Source organism: Thamnophis elegans, chromosome 2, assembly GCF_009769535.1.
Source record: "Thamnophis elegans isolate rThaEle1 chromosome 2, rThaEle1.pri, whole genome shotgun sequence".
Lineage (NCBI taxonomy): Eukaryota > Metazoa > Chordata > Lepidosauria > Squamata > Colubridae > Thamnophis > Thamnophis elegans.
The window spans coordinates 15,943,718-15,956,105 of record NC_045542.1 but is presented as its reverse complement, the minus strand read 5'-3'; the positions used below and the strand labels follow the sequence as shown (position 1 = coordinate 15,956,105).

At 46.2% G+C, this 12,388-nt stretch overlaps 1 protein-coding gene across 1 annotated transcript in view; it reads left to right on the top strand.

The window, feature by feature from the left end:
* Positions 1 to 12,388, top strand: part of PDE1B (phosphodiesterase 1B) — a 67,565-nt gene that overhangs the window by 26,449 nt on the left and 28,728 nt on the right. The window lies entirely within an intron of this gene.

Below are 12,388 nucleotides of genomic sequence, written 5' to 3'. Positions count from 1 at the left end.
ATCTCGCCCAGCGGTTTCATGTATATGTTAAATAGTAGGGGGGATAAGACCGAACCCTGCGGCACCCCACATGTTAGGGGCCTCAGGGACGATCTCTGCCCCCCGACCAACACCGACTGCGACCTGTCCGAGAGGTAGGAGGAGAACCACTGCAAAACAGTGCCTCCCACTCCCACCTCCTGCAGTCGTCGCAGAAGGATACCATGGTCGATGGTATCGAAAGCCGCTGAGAGGTCAAGGAGAACCAGGATGGACGCATAGCCTCCATCTCTGGCCCTCCAGAGATCATCGGTCAATGCGACCAAAGCGGTTTCTGTGCTGTAACCAGGTCTGAAGCCAGACTGGAAGGGGTCAAGATAACTAGCTTCCTCCAAGGCCCGTTGAAGCTGTAAGGCCACCACCTTCTCAACAACCTTCCCAATAAAGGGGAGGTTGGAGACAGGACGAAAGTTGTTTAAAATGGCTGGATCCAAGGATGGTTTCTTCAGGAGGGGTCTCACCACCGCCGTTTTAAGTACGGCGGGGAAGTGCCCCTCCCGAAGGGAGGCGGTCACGACCGCCTGGATCCAGCCATGTGTCACCTCCCTGCTGTTGGCAACCAGCCAGGAGGGACACGGGTCCAGAATACAGGTGGAGGCACTTACAGCTCGAATGGCCTTGTCCACATCCCCAGAGGCAACATCCTGGAACTCAACCCAGAGATGATTTGCCAAGTGGTCCTCCTGTGTCTCGGCTGGATCTACTGCGGTGGAGTCCAAGTCCGACCGAAACCGAGCTACTTTGTCCGCCAAAGTGGCCTTCCAGCTCCAGCGGTCCTTGGAGGAAGCAAACTATCTAGACCCCTTCCAGTCAGGCTTCAGACCCGGTTACAGCACAGAAACCGCTTTGGTCGCATTGACCGATGATCTCTGGAGGGCCAGAGATGGAGGACATTCCTCCATCCTGGTTCTCCTCGACCTCTCAGCGGCTTTCGATACCATCGACCATGGTATCCTTCTGCGACGACTGCGGGAGGTGGGAGTGGGAGGCGCCGTGTTGCGGTGGTTCTCCTCCTACCTCTCGGACAGGTCGCAGTCGGTGTTAGTGGGGGGGCAGAGATCGTCCCCTAGACCCCTAACTTATGGGGTGCCTCAGGGCTCGGTCTTATCCCCCCTACTATTTAACATCTACATGAAACCGCTGGGTGAGATCATTCGCAGGCACGGGATTAGATACCATCAATATGCGGACGATACTCAACTGTATCTGTCCGCCCCGTGCCAACTCAATGAAGCGGCAGACGTGATGAACCGCGGCCTCGAAGCTGTTATGGACTGGATGAGGGTTAACAAGCTCGTGCTCAACCCAGAAAAGACCGAGTGGCTGTTGTGTTTCCCTCCCAGAGATTCGACCAATATTCCATCACTCAGGCTGGGGGGTCAAATTTTACACCCCTCAGAGAGGGTTCGCAACTTGGGAGTCCTCCTGGATTCACAGCTATCGTTTGACCACCATTTAATGGCTGTGACCAGGGGGGCATTCGCCCAGGTTCGCCTGGTGCGCCAGTTGCGACCCTACCTGAATCGGGAGGCTCTCACAACAGTCACCCGGGCCCTTGTGACCTCTAGGCTGGAATACTGCAACGTGCTCTACATGGGGCTGCCCTTGAAGAGCATCCGGCGACTTCAGCTAGTACAGAATGCAGCCGCGCGAGTGATTGTGGGTGCACCTCGGTTCACCCGCATAACACCTATCCTCCGCGAGCTGCGCTGGCTACCTGTCGATCTCCGGATGCGCTTCAAGGTGCTATTAGTCACCCATAAAGCCCTACATGGCAGTGGATCTGGATACTTGAGAGACCGCCTTCTGCCAATTACATCCCTGCGACCAATAAGATCACATAGATTGGGCCTCCTCCGTATTCCATCGGCCAGCCAGTGTCGGCTGGCAACTACAAGGAGGAGGGCCTTCTCAGTAGTAGCCCCGACCCTTTGGAACGAGCTCCCCGTAGAGATTCGCACCCTCGCCACCGTCCAGGCCTTCCGCACAGCCTTGAAGAACTGGCTCGCCCGTCAGGCCTGGGGACAAGGATAGTTCCCCTCCCGAATGATGAATGTATGTTGTCTACTATTTTATTATATGTCTTATCTTAATGTCTGTATTCCCCTTCCCGATTTTATGTGAGCCGCCCTGAGTCCCCTCAGGGAAAAGGGCGGCCTACAAATATTAATAAAATCAAATCAAATCAAAATCAAGAATTGAGCATAGTCCTCAGCCCTACCCTGCAAGGGGTCTCCCGCATCCCTCCTGTTAAGGAGGGAGCGGGTTATCCTAAACAGGGCGGCTGGGCGTGACTCGGCGGACACAACCAAGGCAGAAATATATGATCTTTTGGCAGTTCTTAATGCTCGGACATAGTCCTTGGTGCAGATAGTTAGAAGTGCTCGGTTCGCCTCGGACTTATCGGACCTCCACAGGTGCTCTAGGCATCTCCTCCGGCGTTTCTTCTCCCGGAGCTCCTCGGTGAACCAAGGAGGCCTCCGGGATACACTGACCCGGAGGGGCCGTAGTGGCGCAATCCGATCAAGAGACTCCGACGCCGCCGAATGCCAGGCGGCAACCAGAGTCTCCGCCGAACTGTGGGCGAGAGTATCAGGAATGACCCCAAGCTCCGTCTGGAACCTCAACGGGTCCATAAGTCGCCTGGGGCGGAACCACCTGGTCGGTTCCTCCTCCCTACGGTGGGGGTCTGGCCTCCGGAAGTCAAGCCTCAGTAGGCAGTGGTCTGACCACGACAGGGGTATGATCTCATTACCCCTCAGACCAAGATCACACATCCACTGCTCCGAGAGGAATACGAGGTCGAGCATGTGACCCGCTGCATGGGTTGGGCCCCGAATTACCTGGGTCAAGCACATGGCTGTCATGGAAGCCATGAACTCCTGCGCTCCATCAGAGCGTTCACCGAGCGATGGCAAATTGAAGTCCCCCAGAACTATAAGCCTGGGGAACTCAACTGCCAGCTCGGCTACTGACTCGAGGAGCGAGGGGAGGGATGCTGCAACGCAGTTGGGAGGCAGGTACGTTAGCAGCAAACCCACTAGACCCTTGAGGTCCAACTTTATCAGCAGGGACTCACACCCGACAAGCTCCGGAGCAGGGACCCTACGAGGTAACAGAGACTCCCGGATAACAATAGCCACACCGCCACCCCTTCCCTGGGCTCTCGGCTGATGAAGCACCTGAAATCCCTCTGGGCACATCTCTACAAGGGGGACTCCTCCTTCTGTGCCCAGCCAGGTTTCAGTAATACATGCCAGGTCTGCCCTCTCGTCAACAATTAAGTCCCGGATGAGAGGAGCTTTGTGTACAACAGACCTGGCATTTAGCGACAACAGCCTGAGACCAGGGTCCTGACTACTCGCGCCATCTGGTCTTGGAGTGGGGCTCATAGGGCCGGAAGGAGGGATCTCTGTGATGTAGCGAACCCTCCTTCCCCGGTAATGGCCAGCCCTAAAGTCCCCGCCATATCAACTGTATAAGGAATTGCTACTTCCAAATACAATCTGTTATCATAAAAAGCAAGACTTATGAAAGCATAACAGGAAATGCAGCTGATTAGATCTGTACTGTAATCAGCTGAAACTCTTGTTATACTTTCATACGTCTTCTTTTTTTCCCCCTCTAATTCCACCCGGTGGTTTTCCTGGCTTAATTATAACATCAATAATTTTAAAAACCAACAGAAAAGAAAAGAGAGAGATACATCAGCATTCAAAAACCAGTTGATTTCATGCAAAATGGTAATTGGAAGTCAGCGTTCTGTTATTGAATCATTTTCCATACTGAGATGGGTGACATATAAATGTAATAAATAAATAAATTGTAGATTTAGATGAAAAGTTTGTTGGATTGCAATATCCAGCTTCTTCATTGTGAGCCATCCAGTTATGGTTACTGAGAATTTACACACTACCTCCTGTGTGTCCAGCCTAATATAGTGCATCAGGGTATTCAAATATATGCATCAATTTTAAGAAGAGCAACTGGACTGGCACTGGGGAGACCCAGTTTAAGCCCATCCTCAGCTATGGAAGCTTACTGGGATGTCTTTGAGCCAGTCATATTGTCTTAGTCCAGGGGTCGGCAATCTTAAACACTCAAAGAGTCACAAAGGTCCTAAACGGAAGCCCCCCGTTCAATTCTGGAGCCAACCAGAAGTCCTGTTCCCCCACTGTAAAGTCTCCTCCTAGTGCAGCATACTTTTTCGTCCACCTGTCCTAACCAAAAGCCCTATCAATTGTGGAGCTGACTGGAAAACCCTTCCCTTGCCATAGAGTCTCCTCCTAGTGTGCTGAGCTTTCCCTCCTTCCCAACCGGAAGCTCCTCTCAAAATTGTGGTGCCGACCGCCGATAGGGAGCCACAGTAGAGGGATGAAAAAGCCACATGTGGCTCCAGAGTCGCGGGTTGCTGACATCTGTCTTAGTCCACCCTACCTCGTTGGTTGCTGTTTCTGTTGTAGGAAAAAAATGGGAGGACCTTTACATTTTGAGCTCCTGAACAACACAGGTAGGTAAAAGATATGCAACCCAACTAGACAAATTTATGCCAAAACACACATATATTTTTTTGTTTGGGGTGCAGACTTGTTTAAAGGTAAATATTCTGTATTATGCTGCAAATGGTTAAACTTTAACGTTCTATAAAGGCTGCTTTGGCTGCTTTCAACTCTCTAGATTATCAGATAATGTTCTACATGGTGTTTGTTTTTCTCTCTTTAAATAATACCCCCCATCCCCCCACCAAATTCCCCTGATGGTGATAAGATGATTGTTTTAAGAACAGTACATTTTCTGGCCAACTTCTAAGCAACGTGGCACCCATGGGGTGAAGATATACATTTTATCATTAAGTGGTAGGTTTACTAGTAGGTTTATTGGATTTATATGCCGCCCTTCTCCCAAGGACTCAGGGTGGCGTACAACATAAAAGAAAACACATATTACAAAAATTAAAAGGGACATTAAATAAAGTGTCCAAAAAACCCCCCAATTGATATTTACAATAAAAATTTAAAAATTAAATTAAAATTAATTAAGTGGTGCTCCCAAAATAACATGTTCCCAAGCAGAAAATTTTTCTTCATCAATAGAGACAACTGAAATATCTCCCTCAACTGCTATATATTGTTTACTACTGAAGCTTTCTCTCTAGAAGATGACAAGTGGAGACCAATAGATAGGACCAAATGGTCTTTATTAAATTGGGACGAGGGCAAGGGTGGGATTCTACCTGTTTAGGAGAACCGCTAGCTCTGACGATCAGCTGGGAGGAAACCACTTCGCCCTGATGATCAGATGGGCCCACCCACCCGACTGCGCTATTTTCCTACCTTTATCTTCTTAGCTGATTTGCATGGCAGACCAGATTGCCGTGTGAATCATCTGCGTTACTCGTCCGAAGAAACCCGGAAGTGAAGATTTGTTTAGACGGTGTACGCATGAGAGCAAATCACGCAATCACCAAACCGGTTGTTAAACCAGGAGGATCCCACCACTGGAGGAGGGGCCCTTGGGGGAATATAGGGGGAGAAATGTCTAGGGTTGCATGTGGCCTATTGGCTGTGGGTTGGACACCCCTGGCTTAGGCAGTGAAAGGCACCATGTGGAAGGCCCCAAATCTTGCAGGAGAAAACTAGGCATCATATGCCCTGCCCTGGACTTCCATCCCCACATTCTATGGACCTTGCTATCAGAGTTAGAAGAGCAGGTCATCCCATTGTCGATGTTCCCATCTATCATTTTCAGAGAATGACAACTGAAATAACATCCTGAGATAGCCTTCTATAAAAGGAAAGTCTCTGTAAGAGATCATCGGGGTGGGTGGGGGAGGAGGCTATTTTTTTTTTCAGTTGACAGACAAAGCCACAGCTTTCTAAGTTGACGTGCACAAGTACAATGCTTTGAAAAGAAAGCTGCCATAGCCACAAAAATTGCAAACTGTTCCAGACCACAAGATTACAACCTCTATCACTGCAGCACAATATATGTTAGACTGATTTAGCCAAATGTGGACAAGAGCAATCATTACTGAGCAACAAAAAGAAGCAAGGATGACAATCCATGAGATGTTTATTTTAAAAAAAAACATTTTCCCCTAGTTAATGACCAACTATTATCTTTCAAGACAGTAGAATCAGCCATTCATTTCTTTTATGTAGACATGTATTTCAGCATGAAGACCAGCAACAAAATGCTTAGACATCATGTTTTCTGAGTTATTTACCAAATACAATAAAAGCAAATATATAAATAGTAGCAAACAAATAATATGTACAACCAGAATGGAGGGAACTTTGGTTCTTCCCCAGTAATGGTTGCTAAACTGTAATTCCAGAGGAATAAGAGGCAAATATTTTGCGTGATAGAAAGAGAAAGAGATTGGAGCATCACCACCACCCTGCCTTAATATTAGAAGGATACTTTTTCAAGAGGTAACTGGACTTTCTTATTTTTCTTTGAAAATGTTTCACTTCTCATCTAAGAAGCTTCTTCAGCTCTGACTGGATGGTAGAGAATGGAAGGATTTCTATTCTTTGCAGACAAGCTGGTCATTTGCATTCTTTTAAAGAGTTGTTGAAGTCACTTGGAGATTTGTCTGGGTCCTCAGGGTGACCTGAGTAGTGCAAATGGTTATGGAGCCTTCTTGGAACTGCTGAAAGGACTGTTGTGGAGCTGTGCAGGATGTTTTCTGTCATATGTTCCTTCATTGTGGAACAGAGTCACAGGCTGTTGGGGATGAGTCCTTGTTGTCTGTATCTCAAACTAAAGCACAAATAGTTCCTGTAGTGTGCCATTTTTCTGGAAAGCCATTCAAATTCCACACCATTCACAAGGTGTTCATCTCAAAATGCATAGCTAAATGTCCTTTGGGACAGCCATGACCTGTATGACTGAGAATCTCCATAGACCCCACTCCTTAATAGTTCTCAGAGTACACGGTAGATGTAGATAGGAGACTGCTTCATTTTGGCAAGATTCAGTCTGTAGGTGTGGAACAATAAGTCAGCTTGGAAGAATCACCACATGTCTTCCTTGGGTTTGGGGCCTGACATTATCAGTATTTACAGATGACAGGCTGATTAGGTATTCCTCAGAGTAGTAATCTCAACACCATGTGAAAGACACCTGTTTGGGGAAGGTGTCTTAATAGATGATGGCATTTTTTCTTGTTTCCCGTTATCGGGCACGCAGCCCCTGCTGCTTTTACATCTAGTGATTTAATTCCTTTGGCATTTGAAGCTCAGTAGATGTTGAATAATTTGGTGGCATGAGTGCTGTCTTTGTGTTGTTATTTAATGGTAATTGAATTTTCAAAGACAGCACACTATACCACGCATATTGAAAGTAGGTTTGCACAATATACTCTTCCCATCAAACTTAATGCCATCCCACCTAGTGCCCCTGTGGATTATCTATACACAAGCAAGCAACCATAAAATGAAACATAATCCTAGAGAGAGAGAGAGAGAGAGAGAGTAAAAATTGTCTGCTCTGAGCTAATGAAAGTCTAATCTAGCTTCTCGTTGGAAACCCATTCTAGTCTTTCTCTGTTCTGGCTTAAGGACAGCGTTCAATTTCCTGTGCAATGCTCATGCTCAATCATGTTGAGTTTATTGATTTTGGTTTACTGTAGGAGATCGTGTTTAAATTAAGCTATGGTCAAATATAAGGAAAAATGCAGGTTTCTTACACTGTGATAAGGAAATGCTTGACATTGCCATGGTTGGGAGAAATTGGAACGGCAGTCCTAATAGATTTGGGGTTGCTTTGGGATAAGACCAAGCTGGAGATTTGAGATGATTTTATAACAGTGCCCATGTTTAAAAATGTCTATACAGAGCAGGAGTAGGCAAAGTACATGAGCCCCCTTTTAAAGGCCTTTTAGTGGTCTAGAGCAGACGTAATTTAAATCTGAGATATATTTTACACCAAGATTATCCAGGGTTCGAAAGTGATTTGGAAAAATTAATTTGACTGTTGTACCAGCACAGCCTTTCTTTGTTACACACTGCAAGAGCCTGAGAAAAGATGCTCCTGCTTTAAGCTTAAGTGATTCATAGCACAAGGGTTACTTCGGGTCCCCCGAAGAAAGGACAGCTGCTTTCATGAAGACCTTATTCGAGGTCCAAAAATATGTCTTCCAAATCATCTTTAAGGTCTGTCCAATCCTACTTTATATCAACAAAATCTCCCTCAAGCCGAGATTTGCCTCTATGTACTACATAAAGCCATCTTTGTGATCTTCTTGACAACTACATGTAACTGACTACTGTTATGTTCTAGGGCGCAGGGGTCTCCAAGCTTGGCAACTTTAAGCCTGGTGGATTTCAACTCCCAGAATTCCCCAGCTGGCTGGGGAATTCTGGGAGTTGAAGTCCACCAGGCTTAAAGTTGCCAAGCTTGGAGACCCCTGTTCTAGGGTGTTTTTTCAACTTCCCCTACAAGCCTAGTTTTTTTTCCTGATAGATACACCCCCCCCCACACCCAATCCCAATACTAACCAGATCTTAATCCAGATCCCGCTTAGCTTTTTTTTCCCCCCAGGTCAACTAAGGCTATGTAAGTGCTGCCACCTTTGGTGACTTCCGTTACATAGCATTAAAAAAGAAAAGCATGAGCGTCTCACCCACACTAAAATCTAGAGGGAGAAAAACATGAAAATTCCTACTGCAGTCTTCAGCCCACTCAAAAAAACATTAAGCTCAATCTCCCGGGCTCTCAAAGTTTGCCTCCCGTTGACTGGAGCATCCTCCATCACCCTTGAGGCCCCCAGAGAGCATCCTTCATATTCCCTGCCCCAACATTTCACCCCCTTCCCCATTCTATCTATTACTAGCTAAACCTCCCTTCTCTTTCTGCTACTTCTCTCTCTTTTTGTAATCCAGGCACAGGAAAACTCCTGCTGCGTGGATGCGTTTTGTTTTCATTCTCCCTTCTACTCTATGGTGCCGCCCTTTCTCCAGCAAAGGGGTGGAAATCTCTCCGAAATGAGAGATTTTCCAATGATGGGGAGATCCATCGCCTGTCATTAGCTAGTTTAGTTTATTGGTTTTGTAGTTTATTGGTTTTGTATGCCGCCCACTCCCGAAGGACTCCGGGCGGCTTACAATAAGAAGGGAAGGGGGATAAATAAGACATAACAACAATTTAAAATACAACAACATTCATAATTAAAGTGGGGCTGGATATTTCAACAGCCGCAGGCCTGCCGGAACAGCTAGGACTTAGTAGCTTTAGGGAAGGCCGGGAGGGTAGTAAGGGTTCGGAGCTCCACGAGGAGGTCGTTCCAGAGGGCCGGAGCTGCAACAGAGAAGGCCCTCCCCCAGGGGGTCGCCAGCCGGCATTGGCTGGCAGATGGAATCCAGAGAAGGCCTAGTCTGTGTGATCGAATTGGTCTTTGGGAGGTAATTGGCAGTAGGTGGTCTCTCAGGTAACCAGGTCCGATGCCATGCAGGGCTTTAAAAGTAACGACTAGCACCTTGAAGCGTGTCCGGAGACCAATGGGCAGCCAGTGCAGCTCGCGGAGGATAGGTGTGGGTAACGTGGGTGTTCCTAGGTACCCCCACAATTGCTCATGCGGCTGCATTCTGGGCTAACTGAAGTCTTCGAACACTCTTCAAGGGCAGCCCCATGTAGAGCGCCTTACAGTAATCCAGTCAACAGCTCCCACTGTTGATACTTCATCTGGCACCAGATTGATTTAGGCAAGGAAAAAAAATAGATGGAAGCCTTATTCCCCACTGATGGTAAAAGGAAAGATTGGGGAAGGGTGATTGGGGAAGGGTGATTCTCATTCAGCCATTGAGGCCATGAAAAATTCTTTGAGCGTCCGGCAGTGGATTATGAAACACGCTGAGCTGTTACTGGAAATGGCAGCCCTGTTGCAAGATTGATCTTTCCTGTAACATGTAGCTGATAGGATTGTTTTGTCATCATCCTGTTCTGCTTCCGTTTCTCCAGCATAGAACATAGGCTTCCATAAGGAAATGCCTTGAATTGTTCTGGGTTTTTTACAGTAGTGGGATTCAAATCATTTAACAAACCGGTTCTCTGCCCTAATGATTTCTTCCAGCAATCAGTTCACCAAACTGCTCAGGAAGTTAACAGCTGGTTCTCCCAAAGAGATGCGAGCTGGCTGAATCCCACCACTGTTTTTTTCAGCAGCAGTCCCTAAATTGAGTCTCCAGTAGTGTTGGGCCATGCTAGCTGGGAATCCTGGGAACTGTAATACTCTGAAGGATGTTGGATAAGGAAAGCTCTAAGTTCAAAGAGAGGACTCGACTCAAAGCTTCTTGTTTTACTGGCTTCTTTTGTATTGCTGTTTACATGCTGTTTTTGTCCCCAAGAAATAGAATAGAATAGAATTCTTTATTGGCCAAGTGTGATTGGACACACAAGGAATTTGTCTTTGGTGCATTTGCTCTCAGTGTAGGTAAAGAAAAATAAAATAGAATACATTCATCAAGACTCATAAGATGTGTGTGCACTTCCCATTTCCTTCAAAAGACACTCGTGTGTTAATGATGTGCTCCTCTGGTTTTGGCGGAAAGATTAAGTGGTGTTTGTTGTTTTCCTGTCAGTGTCTTTCATGCATTACAATAGGACTGATTAATTGGAAGTGAAACATTACAGACGAAGCGCTTGGCTGAGCTTGATGGCCTGTTATTAACTAGCAGCACACGGATAACTGGCCAGAACTACGTGACCTAACCTATTTTTTGCTTTGGCTAGGCTGTTGATATAAGCACTTTCTCGGCACAGAACAGGTAGGATCATTGTGTTATGAGAGAAATACAATCGGTGGAACAAGTTACAGGAGGGGCATTCAGATGAGAATCAAATCCACTTTTCTTGTTCCCTTTTGAAAGAACTTCTGTGGTTTGAAAAGTTGAAAATGGGAAGAAATGCATAACTAGAAGAAAGGGGGAATGGGAGTTTCTCTAAATGTGTGAGTAAAGCAGACCCCATGTCAGGATTCCAAGTAATAGGTCTCTAGCAAAGAGAACTCCGAGGCAGGTAGATTCCTCAGACAATAGCTTTATTGGATATGTCATATTGGCACAGGCTGGTGAAAACCGACTCTGAATGTTTCAGCGGTTTTTTTAGGAAAAGTTTTCCCCCTTCCCCAAACAATCAGTCACATGGTCAAATCGAGGAGCCATCTGGTTGCTTGGTAACTTTACCCTTCCTCTCTCCAACCACCTGTGGGAATGTCCTTGGTTTCCAGGAGAAAAGTATTGTGTTTTGGCTACAAAACCCTAGGTATCTATATTCCCCCCTCCCTATTCCTCAGCTCCAATGTGGCAACATCGAAGCCTCAAAATGGCCACAGTCATGTCAGCTTCAGGGTTGACACCCCAAAGGTGCCATAGGAGTGAAAGAGCACTTGCAGATTAATCCTATTCTATTTGTTATAAAGGGGTCTTGTTGACAAATAGGGTTGGCCCTTTGCAGGCCTTCTGAGTGTACTGTGTAGAAGTCATCTTCAAGGCAGGCTGCAGGCTTGTTCGAACTAGTTGAATAAGATAAATATATAGAACTGTCCATGTCAAACTGAAGAATTTTGGAAGACTCTTGAAAGGTTATTTTGTCCAGTCCCTGAAGATTAGTGTGGAATAGGGCTGTGCTTTGGGATTTAAAGGTGAGAGGATGATCCTGGGGAAAGATGTATTTAGTTTCAAAGAGTTGTAGGCAAGAGCTAAAAGCACTTACTCACGTGTTCTGAAGCGCCTTTTAGCTTTTGAGACCAAAGCACTGCACAGCACTAATACAGAACTTAAATTCCTGCTTTGCTGTTATACAACCAGCCAATCTCTGTCTAAAGATCTCCAGGGAAAAGATAGCATACCATCGCCAAGTCTGTTCCATTGTCAAATGGCTTTCCAAAGGTTTTTTTACCCCCTAGAGCTGAATTCTGCTTCCTGTCTTAACATTCAGTTGAAATCACTCCTAATCTTTGCTTCCACCTTTGCTGTATAGTACAGCAGAAGACCAGCCTGTTCCATATTTTTTTTATTAATAACATAAAATACAAAAAATGCAAAGAAAAAAGGAGGAAAGATAGGGGAGGGAAAAGGGAAGGGAAAAGTGTAAAAGAAAAAAGGGGGGGGGGGAAAGTGTTGACTTCAACTCCCTTTGGTGCAGTAGAATAAGATAATAACATCAAACCTCAACTTTTTACCTTTGCATAGTAGTACAAACTAGCCATTTCTATAACAACAAACCTATCTAATCAGTAAAACCCAAAATAAAATTGTGATTATTTATTTATTTATTTTATTTATTTTTTTGTCTTGTATGCCGCCCACTCCTGGAGGACTCCGGGCGGCTCACAAAAGACAAGGGA